The sequence below is a fragment of the Gasterosteus aculeatus genome, chromosome 14, assembly GCF_964276395.1.
Source record: "Gasterosteus aculeatus chromosome 14, fGasAcu3.hap1.1, whole genome shotgun sequence".
Taxonomy (NCBI): Eukaryota; Metazoa; Chordata; class Actinopteri; order Perciformes; family Gasterosteidae; genus Gasterosteus; species Gasterosteus aculeatus.
Window position 1 is genome coordinate 11,537,888 of NC_135702.1, and position 13,615 is coordinate 11,551,502.

At 43.4% G+C, this 13,615-nt stretch overlaps 1 protein-coding gene across 2 annotated transcripts in view; it reads right to left on the reverse strand.

Annotated features, from left to right (window-relative positions):
* The window catches only part of LOC120831536 (ras-related protein Rab-27B), a 34,108-nt gene extending 26,715 nt beyond the window's left edge, over positions 1–7,393 (reverse strand). Inside the window, exon 1 of one of the 2 annotated variants that reach the window (XM_040197040.2) lies at positions 7,019–7,393. The gene's annotated coding sequence lies outside the window, so the exon portion shown is untranslated. The remainder of the gene's footprint in view (positions 1–7,018) is intronic. The other variant, XM_040197041.2, reaches the window with a different exon arrangement.
* Between the last annotated feature and the right edge of the window lie 6,222 nt (positions 7,394–13,615).

Genomic DNA, 13,615 nt, shown 5'->3' on the forward strand with positions numbered 1-13,615 from the left:
CAGTGACATATAGATCTCATCACTTCTCGGTTTATTAATTCATGCTGCCGTGGTGATGCCAGATCCAAGGTCCTCGGGTTGATCAGGAGCTTTCTTCATCTCCATCACAAATCTAATAATGTTCTTAGTTCCACACCAACATGTTTTACATGCAAACAAAAGTATATTTCGGCGTGACTGACTCCATTAACTTTAACATTAACCTTTACACCATTCTTTGTGCTTAATGCCGGAACAGCATGTCGTTTTATTAGGGCGGCAACTAAATGAAATTCATTGTCGATTGATCTGATCAATTTTTATCAATGCATGGTTTGGTTGATAATAATGTTGAAAATTCTGTTAGCAGCTAGTAAAAAGGCCAAAAGAGATGGCGCAGGATAGAACCACCAACACTAGAGCCGTGGTTGAAATGTGTGACTGAATTGAGCGATCATTAACGACAGTACGGGATAAGAGCACATGAATATTTTCTCAGGATTTTTTTAAGTGGGTCTGGAGAACCCCTGGTTTTTATTGTGTGGATGTATCTAAAATAAAGTTTAAAAAAAAATAATAATAATAATGCTGAAAGAATCTCTTGAGAGGCTTCAGTACTATAATTTCTAAATAAACAAAAACATACAAAAAGGTAATGAGCACTTAAATTCATTTCAATGAATTAAATTTAGATGAATTCATAAAGAAAGAAAAAGGAATAATAAAAAGTCTACATTATCAGTATTTCTTATCCAATAACCCGATTAATCAAATGGTATATTCAGTAGACTACTTGATTACAATTGATAGCGGCAGTCTATACTGTATAGAACAGATCTGTGAAAAATGACCATCAAAATAACCCAACGTCATTGTGATGTCATCTTATGGTTGGGTTTTTCCAACCAAAAGCATTAAAATTACATTCTAGTCTGTTGAATATTTGACATATTTGTTGAATATCTGTTGAACTGTTAAACTGAAGGAAAAGCAGAACATTCTCAAAGTAGAGAAGCTGGAACTATCAAATTAATTAACCATTTCTTGTCTTTATTAATAGAATTATTATAACTGTAAAATGTCTCGCAGAAAATATTGCGGTCACAATTCCTTAAAAACGAAATATAACAAGTTATCCAACCTTTGGCCTTCTCAAAAGCTTGAGGAAAAATGTCAATGGCTCCTTTGGAAAACATGATATAGAGGGACAGTTTGTTATTCCGCGTTCAGAGTGCGCGGCATAAGTAATGTCCGTCCATCTTAAGATGAGGAGTGTGCCTGTGCTCTATATAAAATCGGCAGTAGCCTCCATCATTAAAGCAGCACTACACTGCGAGCAGTTCACCATCATAACAAGTAGTAATCCCGGTATTTACGAGTGAGCATAAAAAAGGTGCAGATGATCCGAGGGAATGTACTGCCGAGCTAATTTACTGTCCAGAAGAACAGCCTGCATTATTGATCCCACGCACATCTCAGATCACTCCCTTTTAAATTGTTCCATTCCTCATTCACAGCCTCCGTGTCGCTCTTTGTCGTGGCAAACCTTCAGTAGTGTAGTTTTTAACCACACAGAATTGGAGCCATAAATGGGTCTCTATGAGGTAACTTAGCTTCTTCTACCAGAGTAATAAGCGGAAGTAGTATCAACCCCAAAAGTCCCCTTTAGGTCAGAGTCCTGTGGGACTCAAAGACTCTGAGGTGCAGTTATACTTGAAAAAACATCCAAGATGTAGCAGTGGCCTGTTGTCACTTTAAGTGCAATACCTTAAAAAGGGTCGGGCCTCTGCTAAATAAGCTTTTCCAAAGTCTCCGCCGACTTCAGGGATGATACCCTTGACTTCATCAGCCCACAAGAGTTTGTCTCAGGTCTTGAGCAGCTGTGTTCTCACACACACACACACACGCAACACACAGACCCGGCTGACAGACCCGGCAGCCGAACCGATTGACGCGCTGGAGGTCTTACAGAGAGAGGTGGCGGCGTCTGTCGCGACAGTGAACACAACACCCAGATTCACCAACGCTCTCCCAGACAGGGTGAACTCAGCTGCCGGTTCGACTTCCTGCCTCATCCGTCATTGTGCAGCCGGGTGGTTTGTTGGGCACTTCGACCACAGCGCCCTGCGGCCAACTCTCACGAGCATCGATCTCATAGGTCTGTGAGACGCCGTCTTGACCCATCCGTCCGTAGATCCCCTACGGCGTCCTACCCAACAGCTTTTGTTAGCTACAGTAAGCTTCTGTACATTTGGGATCACGTTGGCTCCAGAGTTTCGTATCTGTTTGGTTTCCTTCACAACCCTCTCCCTCCCTCGGCGCCTCTCCTGCTTATCCGGCTGTGATTTATCCAAACGGACCGGGTGAGCTGAGCGAGACACTCCAGATCAAAACGTTAACCTGAATGTGTCACACCGTCCCCGTCCTTAAACCAAAGACGACCACTACAGGAGTGTTTGAAAGTCCACGAGGTGGGTCGGACATTGTTTGTTTGAACACTGGGCGGATACGAAGCAGCATCCGTCTCCAGTTCGAGTTCCCCTGATGGATCGAATGACATCATTCGCCAACAGCATTTTGGTCTCCTCAAACTAATGAGACAAATAGAAGGCTTTTAAAGCTCTTAAATACGAGTCTCTGGCGGTGTCGGTCAGCTGCTGTGTGTGGTGCAGGTAGTGTACAGTGTGTTTATCGGAGCGTTTCACTCTCAACGCTGCTGAGCGCACTGAGAATGAACCAAAAATAAGAAATAAAATAAAACAAAAAGGACGCCATCAATCTGCGTGGAGCAGAGGGGAGCCGCAGCACAGCGGATGGCCCGTGTGGATTCATCACAACGAGCGGCTCCTTTCACTTTCAAAGTCATGTGATCTATTATTGAGAAATATCGATTACAGCCACTTTAGTGGGACTTGAAAATGCCAGATGCAAATGATTGCTTTTGAGAATCAACATCTCCAGTGGACTTGTTGCAAGTCTGGTTCTTTGGCTGCGACCGGCTGCCCGGCTTTAAAAACAGATTATTGCTGCCGAGCAACATTGCGATCACCAATTCTCAAATTCTGCTGAGAGCAGAGAAGCGCACACACACACACACACACACACACACACGTTTGAGTTGGAGGAGTGTTACTATAGTCAGGCTCCTCGCTATCAGGTGGCAAATCTGATCTATGCATTAATCATTGTAGGAAGGCTGAATCCTGCTGTTTCTAGTCAATACACCACAGGTGGGTGAAGATGGGGGGGCGAGGTGGGGATGGAGACAGAGAAAGACAGTGAGCAAGAAGAAAAGGGCACGTTGGTTAGGGAGAGCCGTCCCAGAGCGAAAAGGTCACCGAGAGTCAGCGCGGCTACACACCCGAGCTGGATCCTCGCCGGCTTTAACTCGCTCTGGATGAGCCTAAAAAAATAAAAAAAAAGGTACAACTGGATTTTCACATCACCATGGAGACCGCTGATGCACCTCCTCTCAAAGTGACGCGACAATGGCACAAAAGGCCTATGGGAACGAACATGTGCAGATTTCCAGATTAGCGTCACCACGGTCAGATGGTTCGGTGGACGAGGAGGCACACACGGCGATTGATCAGAACAAAAGAGACATTTCCATAGCAAAAATATATATATATATATTTTTTTATTTATTATGTATTTATTTTTTTATTAATTAGGGGTGTAACGATTAATTCACTGAATCGATTAATCGATTTATATTCCTGCGATCCAACTGAATCGATCTGTGCTCCGCAAATCGGCATTCCGGACAACTTGTTTGTTTGTTTGTTTTTTAGCACTTTAGACAGGTTAAACGTTACTCGATTCAGTCTGCCTGTCTGTGACACAGCGAGGAGGAGACGACTGCGAGCGAGACATTTACAAACCAACTTATCGATCCAGCGTGTGGAAACATTTGGGCTTTTGCAAACACGGAGGTGTTCTAAATAAGTCGCTCGCTGTTTGTAGAATATGTAGAAGCCAAATAAAAAAACACGGAAACACGACGAATCTTTCCAGCCATCTACTAAGGCGCCGTGGGATTAAACAATGCCGACAGTCAGGACCTCTAGCAGCGCTACCGCTGCAGCAGCAGAAGGTAACTCCAGCTCTGCAGACACCGAATCGAATTGTTGTTGCAATGAATCGTTACACCCCTAATATATATAATAATCACAAGTCCTGATTGATCCCAATCTTGATCCCATGGACATCATCAATAATTTTATTCTTGATATAAAAAAAACATAGTTGCTTTAGTTTACTGACTGAGTAGTTGAGGATGCTTATATTAGACTTTAGATATTAGAGTTTCTATTGAACATAAATCACTTCATTCATTCATTCACCGATGAGAGCTGCAGGCTCACAAATTGGGTTTCATTTTCTGGAGCATCTCCCTGCAGAGTCGGTTTGTAGGCTTCTCTTGTCATCGAGTTCTTGAACAATATTTCTTTTCTCATAATACGAGGAGGAAAAGCTTGTTCTGCTGCTACAGACTTCACAGCTATGATACAAAGAGTCCCTGTTGCTTGGCTTTTGAGACATAAATCTTTGGGGACCAGTGTAGGGTGACATGGATACGTCGAGTAAGAAAAATTTAAGACGACTTATTTAATCTTTTCATGACGTGTCATCCAATGAATAAAACCGCCACGAGCCAAATGTAATCCGGCATTTTCATTACGAGTCCGTCAGCAAGGGTCCAACGTGGATTTACACCGAAGACGTAAAACAATAAAGCTGCCAGCAGCTAAAAGGGACGCCGAGTCAACAAACACCGGGCGTCTGCCTGTGGGACGCAGAGCGATACCGGCTGCTGTCACACGCTGGGTCTCCCACACAAAATCCCTCATTCAGAGAAACACCTGGATGAGCACGTCACATCGAGGCAAGAAAAAAGAAAGACACGGACGCATGTGGGCCAGTTGTGGTGTTGAATTTGCGACGGACACTGGGGGGAAAAAAAAAAAAGTCTGTTGTGAACTAAATAAAATGTACATCACTTCCACAATGCACCGGTTGGGTGCAAAATACTTGGTTGGTCCCTTAACAAAACTGTTGCATGGATGTGTAGTGTAGATATATATATATATAATATTATTTTTACCTGATGAGATAATGAAGCCTGTGGCCTCGGCAGAAGAGGGGAACAGACAAGCTGCAGTCGTGAATCAACTCGAAAGGTGCATTCAAACGAAAACCCAAAGGGACCTTTTAAAAACGTCTGTCATTATTGTTCTCTCTTCTTTTTTTTTTTCTTTTTTTTTAAAAATGGAGATTTTCAGCTTGACCTTGCTGGTACAATATGGTCCCCCGTAATGGACCCTGGAGTACAACTCTACGTTCATTATACAAGTCATGCCATTCGGTTCTCCACAGACCGTTAAGACCGACTCACTTGCATTCGGACGCAATCTAGAGATGGTTCATTCTTTCATTAATTAAATTCTATATGGCGCTGGAATCCAAATGTAGGCACTTCTGTGACGGGAAAAGTGTAAATTATTATACTCAGAAAGTTTGAAACAACAAAGACTAAACTGCCTTATGACATTGTGTATCAGTAACATATTATAATTAGTTACATTTAACCTAAAAGGTTTAGACGGGATGTACGCTTACATGGAATGTAGGGAGTTTCAGGAGGAGGGCCAGCGAGTAAATGAAAATGGAGGCGGCGAGATAAGACGAGACTTTGCATAGTATTCTTTGGTGTAACTTGAAACTTCTGCACACATTAAGAGACCACTTTTAGCCAACCCAGAGCCAGCTCCCTCCCTCTTTAATGAACTCATAATAAATCAGACACCAGCATCTTGTATCCAAGAAGAGGCAACTGGAAGATGTATACGACTTGATAGATTGCTTTGTTCTTGGTTTTTGATCGGAAGCATAGACAGTAATGGACTGCGTATGGTCAAAGCTCAGGAAAACTATCATTACTTTAAAAAAAAACACTTCAGTATAACTTAAATAAGTTTTGTCCGTGCCTTAAAGGTTTCTGAACACGAGACAATTGCACGACTATCTGTATCTGTATCCTCATTTGGGTACAGATAGTCGTGTTGCATTACACCCCTAGTATACTCCAATTTACCAATAAAACAATGTTTGAATTATGCACCACTATATTAGAAAGAACCTTCCTCTGTTATCAAAAGCTAACAGAAATATGAGGAAAAGGTAAACAATGACTCTCAAGATGCATTCCAGCGGTGAGGCAAACATTCTTTTGGATTATTTCTCGAATAGCTACTTGTGGCACCACCTTTTCTCACCTGAGCCCCGGCCACTTAATACCCACAGGAGCCCGTCCATCGTTGCAAGAAGCCGATGCAGGCCCTTTAAACTCATTTTATTTGTGACCTTTTGTGACAGTTAAACATGTTTCGAACAGGTGGGCTTCCATCTGCAGGTATAACAGGTTGTGCAACCTGGCTTGGTGTTTGGCTTGCAAGCCAAACACCAAGCTGTCTGCGTGCACAGTCTGGGACATGGGGACGCAGGGAAGCGCGCGCGCGCACACACACACACACACACACACACACACTAACATTTTTAAAAGCGTTGCAGTTGGAAGCACACTTTTAGTGTGAGCTGTGGATCCCCCTTTCCTGGAAGTGAGACCAAAAGTAAACACGGGGTCTCCTCGACGCATCATTTCTTTACAAAGCCTTCTCACCGGGTGAATCCCCGTGACGCGCACGGGGCACACGAACGAACACACACGCGCGTGAACACCCACGCAGAAGCCCCGCGTCCCCCACACGCACCAACCCACCAACACCAATTTGACCCAAACGGCGCGTTGCATGTGGCTGCGGCCGATGAGGCACCGCGGCTTCGGCGGAGGCTGCAGACCCTTCGCTCCTCGGCCGGTGCTCCAGCAGCTATGACTCATACCGCGTGCCTTCTACTGATGCTGGAGACGACAACACGGAAACGCACCGGCGAACAGCCAGCTTTGGCATCGTGCACGACCGGAGCCCGAAAAGAGGCTACCTGGAACATGTCCTTCCGCTTGTGTTCCGGCACTTACCTTTCTTTGTCGTTAGCGAAACAAACTCAGATCCTCCTCGCAGGTGTCTTCTTCTTCTGCTGCTGCTGCTGCTGGCCGGCCGGTTCGTCTCGTCCTCCTCCTCCTCCGAGACGTCGCATGTCTCCCAACGGTGCTGGTGGGGACGGGGGAAAGTCCGCGCACCGGAGGCGCTCGGTGTGACGGTGGCGGACGGACGCAGCGTTTGGTGGGGTGCAGCCTGTGGAGCGCGCGAGCGTACCTCGGAGAGTGCAGCGAGTTTGATGGATGTCGCTCGGCTTCCTCGATGGGTGGAGGGTTGACGCTGCTGCCGCATTCGGGGACTCCTCGGAAACTCGGCTTTTTCATTTGTCAGCGAGCAGCATATATATATATATACATTTTTTTTGCAATACAGTAGTTTGATTTGGGCCCTTTTTTGTTGATAACTATGCCTTGTAGCCTATCTTTTAAAACTGCGTGTTTAAAGTGGTTTTGTATATGAAGTATGAAGTAAGTTATATTTGGTCAAAAAAACACCACATATGATCATGACATCAAATGTTAAATAACATAATTGATGTTTTTAGACCAAGCAGTCTTGTTTACTGCATGACTGCATGCCATCCACTTTTTTGTCCTTTTTTTTCAGTGTCCAAGATCAACAGCTGTAGACTTTTCCCATCACATAAAACTCGTTGCTCTTTTTGAGTTACTTTCTTTTTGATTGATTGAGAACTCACAATTCACCATAATTTGAAGCATGAAATACGAAATGGAAAGCTAATCATTTTTGTGGCATGTGAAGGCAGCATCGCGTGTGTGTAACCTGAAAAGACATGAGCCCACAGGGTCCTAGCGCCGGCACAACACTTCCCACTTCACTGTGCCCTAAATGTTCAACAGGTGGAAACGCAACATTATCCAAAGACTCCTTGGTTGGGAGGTAGGTGGCTAAAGAACTTAAAAACAGATGTACTGTTACTGCTTGATATTATAACAATCTAACCAAAGAGAATCTTTAACTCATTTTGACGAGTTACATTTTGTTATACATGTTATGGATGAATAAATAATTGATCTAATAGAGTTTATTGTACACAGTCATTATATTCTTACACATCAGAGTCTGAATATCTCACTACGGTCCACTTTTTCCACACATTTAGGGCAGCCACCAGCTGCCTGGGTTTTCAGCAATATACCATTGATTTCTGGCATCAGTTATTTTCAGCTATAAATGAGTGTGTCCACTTTTGACAGTTGTGACAAATAAAAACGCTTTGCGTTTCCTCGACATTGTTACATCCAATGGAAAAATTCAATACATTGTACATTGTAAAATGGCCTTTAAGCAATGTCAGCTTGAAATCAGAAAGAAAATTTAATATTATAACACACAAAATCTCATTTATCAACAAGAGTACGTAATACTCTATCCTTGAAACTTCCAAGTAGACATTTAGAGTAAATGGAATAACAGTAGAAAATTGCCAAATAGCAGATCTTAAGAATAATCGTTTTGTAAGTAAAGTAAAATACAGGATGAGGCCAGTATAATCATGTGCAAATGCATTAAAAAAACATCAATGAACTGCTGTATGTAGGACAAAAATGACTTAAGTATAAATTAATAAATACATGAATTAATGTAGATGCAGAAATACATGTATGAATAAATGCTGGTTTCCCTCGGTACGTAGTCGTAGCAGGTCCAGCCACCCCGGATAACCTGAAGATGTTTCTGTTCGGGAACAAAGCACCAGTGCAGAGCATAGAGATGAATTTTATTTTCTCCCTCAAGGTTGGTAAAGATGGTGTAGAAGAGATCAAGTATAGGGTAGAAAGGCTCTCCAGAGCCTTTCTATCCTATCTACTGGATATCTACTATCTACTGTAGCAAAGCTCTCCACCAGACAATAGAAATAGAAGGTTAGTCTAGGGTTAACACTGTTGGAATCTCAGCTGATCAGTTTAAAACTGTGCACAAGTAAATAATCAAACAAATAAAAATGTTACGGCGGCAAATCACTGTCAAAATTCGAGAGCGCAAATCAGGTTCATGCGGCCCGTAGATGACAACCAGCTACAACCATAATTTATCATCATTACTGGCACTCCTCCGGCCGCACCTTAAGACCAATGCGTCTAGCTCGCAGAACGGTCCGTATTAGTAAAATCAAGTCTGAATCTATGAATATTTTGCCAATTTTCAATCCGTATTGATGAAAATGCTGATCTGGTCTTTTATAGTCATCAGCATTTTTCCTACCCCTACAGTCTGCGTCAAACCATATTATGGCTGGAAGAAACAACAAAAGGGTTGAGTCTGGGCGTCCTCAGGGACATATAGCGCCAGCCCTCAAAGTACCAAATCTGAAAATTGCTCTAACAGAAGCAAACAAGGAGATCTCCTGTCTGATGGAGCTGGTAAGTGAACTACAGGATACAGGAGAAAAAATCGCTGACTGCAATGGAGAAATTCCGCACACAGGCCAATGCTGACAAAGAGAAAATAAGCCGCCTTCAAGAGTGTCTTAATGAATGTATGAAAGATCTGAAGGTTACCGCAGACATGACATTCCTGGAGGACAAAAACAGGATCCTGTATGAGACAGAACGCAGCAATGAGATTGATATCCGACAAGTGAAGAGCGAAAACAAGGTCCTTAAGGACATCTGCCTCAAAATGAAAAAGAAGAATAGAAGCATCTTTAGCAGAAAGATGGAGGACAAAGTTGGAGAAAATGAAGACACAGCTGAATATGGAGACGTCGTTCTTTAACCAGATAGTCAAGGTCTTTGCTTGCTAAACTTCCTACATACACACACACACACACACACACACACACACACACAGAAACACAAACACACATACACTCACCTAAAGGATTATTTGGAACACCATAGTAATACTGTGTTTGACCCCCTTTCGCCTTCAGAACTGCCTTAATTCTTTGTGGCATTGATTCAACAAGGTGCTGAACGCAATCGTTAGATAAGTTGGCCCATATTGATAGGATTGCATCTTCCAGTTGATGGAGATTGGTGGGATGCACATCCAGGGCACGCAGCTCCCGTTCCACCACATCCCAAAGATGCTCTATTGGGTTGAGATCTGGTGACTGTGGGGGCCATTTTAGTACAGTGAACTCATTGTCATGTTCAAGAAACAAATTTGAAATGATTCAAGCTTTGTGACATGGTGCATTATCCTGCTGGAAGTAGCCATCAGAGGATGGGTACATGGTGCCATACACGTCTGCCTGTGTCATTAATTTCTATTTTTCTCAGGTCAGTAACCGGTCAAGTGCATTAAGCAAATTTGAATAAACAATTTTAGATGGTCGGATTTAACTACCTAATATTTTCAGGAATTATTGGGTTTTGTTTAGTAACTAATGTTATGTTGCTAAGAAAGACCGACTGCTGAGCGCTAGCTAGAATGCTAGTAGCCCTGTGTAACCTCCTTTTTATCTGGCTCCTATACATTAATGTAATTGTAAAGGAAAAGTATAATCACTTCATTTTGTTATGTGCTGTGATGTTAGGTCGACTTGGATTTTGTATGTTAACTCAGTTAACTGCAATATGTGTTTAAAAATGTCTATTAGCATGTGTTAGCCGTAGCAGAAGCAGCGCCGGCCTCTTCAATGGTGTCCTTCTCACGTACGCCACAGTAGCTGTGGGCACCTTGACAAAGTCACGGTTATGCTGTCAAAAGAGGAGGGATTTAATCCATGATACTGATGCAATCCTCTATGGTTTGGTCTGTGAATTTGTATTGTTTGTATTTTGAAGTATGTTGTCTGGCTCAAATGTAGACATGTGGATATGCTTGCTTTCACCTAAATTGTGAAATAAATTGTCATTGCTTGAGAAGACGCTGACAGAAGAAGCCACACGTCTGCCTGTGTCATTAATTTCTATTTTTCTCAGTTGGTCTCAGGCACAAGTCTGTCATCAGGCTTTCTCATCCTGAGACTTTTAACATTCTCATTCTGTTTACGCCAAATTTTGAGTCTAAATTCTGACTCTACCATCTGAACGTATCAACAGAAATTGAGACTCATCAGACCAGGCAACATATTTCCAGTCTTCAACTGTCCAATTTTGGTGAGCTCTTGCAAATTGTAGCCTCTTTTTCCTATTTGTAGTTGAGATGAGTGGTACCCGGTTTGGTCTTCTGCTGTTGTAGCCCATCCGCCTCAAGGTTGTGCGTGTTGTGGCTTCACACATGATTTGCTGCATACCTTGGTTGTAACGAGTGGTTATTTCAGTAAAAGTTGCTCTTCTATCAGCTTGAATCAGTCGGCCCATTCTCCTCTGACCTCTAGCATCAACATGGCATTTTCGCCCACAGGACTGCCGCATACTGGATGTTTTCCCCTTTTCACACCATTCTTTGTAAACCCTAGAAATCCCAGTAAGTGAGCAGATTGTTAAATACTCAGACCGGCCCGTCTGGCACCAACAACCATGCCACGCTCAAAATTGCTTAAATCACCTTTCCTTCCCATTCTGACATTCAGTTTGGCGTTCAGGAGATTGTCTTGACCAGGACCACACCCCTAACTGCATTGAAGCAACTGCCATGTGATTGGTTGATCAGATAATTGCATTAATGAGAAATTGAACAGGTGTTCCTAATAATCCTTTAGGCGAGTGTACAATATAATACATATTTTTGTAAACAACCTAAATTTCAATAGATAATCTTGTTTACAAGTGCACCTGGAGGAAAACAATAACATTTACATTCCCCCTCTCTCAGCCATGATCTACCTCAACAGCAAATCTGGTTTGTGAGCTCCTATCAAGAATAAAGGCCCCGGTCCACAACTGTACATATTTAAATTCTTCTCATAACAGCATCTCCACATCAGACCAATAGTCCAGTGACTTAAGCGGCGGGAGACACTGGCTGGATTTGGACTCTTTGGGACCATAGTTCCAGTTCCTTCTGAGCCGGACCCGTCCTCAGCCTCACAGGGGGCTCTGGTTGAGCTCCACAGCTCTGTGTGTGTTTCTACTGACGCGTGCGGGGGGGTAGAGACAGGTTGGCCGTTAGCTTGTGAATGCCGTATGTGTCGTATGTGTACAGACTGTAAAGCCCCCTGAGGCAAATTTGTAATTTGCAATTTTGGGCTATACAAAATACAATTAATTGAATTTAATTTAATGTTCAATCACTACAGAATTCAATTCTGGGGGGAGGTTTCTCAAAATAATGTACATGCAACTCAGTTTGTGGCAGCCTTTTTTGGGCCCTAAGGCAGAGGTCTTCAACAGGGGGTCCGCAGAGGTACTGCAGGGGAGTCGCGAAATTTTTGGTTGAGAAAACAATTTTTTTTTTCCACAAATTTAAATGTCTTCAGAATCAGAATTGTATTTATTGTCTTCTTTATTTGTTACACATTAACATAAATCCAACATATTGTAGCGAACGGATAAATTAATGGAGAATACATCTTTCAGTCTGCAAAACACACATCCAGCTTCCCACAGCAGCTCTCAAGCTGGGCACCGGTTCATTCACAGCACCTTTCATGCTGTTACGACAGCAGAGGCACTAGCCAATCAGATCACGTTCATGCTCACGTAAAAGCAAAAATAAAAGATGGCGGACGAAACTCTGTAGAATAGGGGGTCCCTGCTCCATCTCGCCATCAGTTTGGGGGTCCTTGGCTTGAAAAACTTTGAAGACCCCTGCCCTAAGGGATTGGCCGTCTCAAAATCGTCATAGTACAGCTGAAGCTGTAAAGCATTCTCCTCCAAAGAAAATAATCAATTACTTTTCACATATGCGCCATCACCAATGTCTTCATAGAAGCCATCTTTATGTACTTTTAACAAGGCACGACAAAGCGAACAGGTAAAGAAGCAACTTTAAATGCTGAAAAGAAACTTTAAAGCAGAAACCAATAACACCCAGCTAGACAGTGTGCATTCATGGCAGCTGTTACATGCCTGCAGAGCTTTTATTGTGTGTTGTTCTGCCCCTCCTCCTTGTCTTGCAGGTGCTTCCCGGATCCAGAGGTAATGGAGGTGATTGGAGTCCACCTGTGCAGAGTTTGCCAGCTGTGGCTCACACTCGCTCTTTCCGGCCAATCGCTGTCGTGGGCTGCACACAAAAGAGGCACACTCTGGGCTCTCAAGGGGGGGCTGTCTCATTTCTAATGACGAAGTTGAACACCCTCGGCCAAAGATTGATGATGAGTTTGCAATCGTATCGTGTGATCTGAGGCCACATGTTCTGGACACTCAGGTAAAGAGAGGGGCAGAGCTGTCAACAGATCACCATCTGGTGGTGAACAAACTCGGGACAGACCTGGTAAACCTAAGCGTGTAGTGCGGGTGAACTGGGACCATCCGACTGAAGGAGGCCTTCCGGGTTATGATATCTGGTGGGACTCCCGGGGCAGTTGCAGGCTCGAAGGGCAGCAGCGTCTGCCGTGATTAAGGCAAAGCAGCGAGTGTGGGAGGTGTTTGGGGTAACTATGGAGAAGGATTTTCGGTTGTCACTAAAGTGCTCCTGAAAGACCATCCAGCAACTCAGAAGAGGAAAACGGGGAACCATCCAAAATGTGTACAGTAAGGATGGGACCCTGTGGGCCGCAA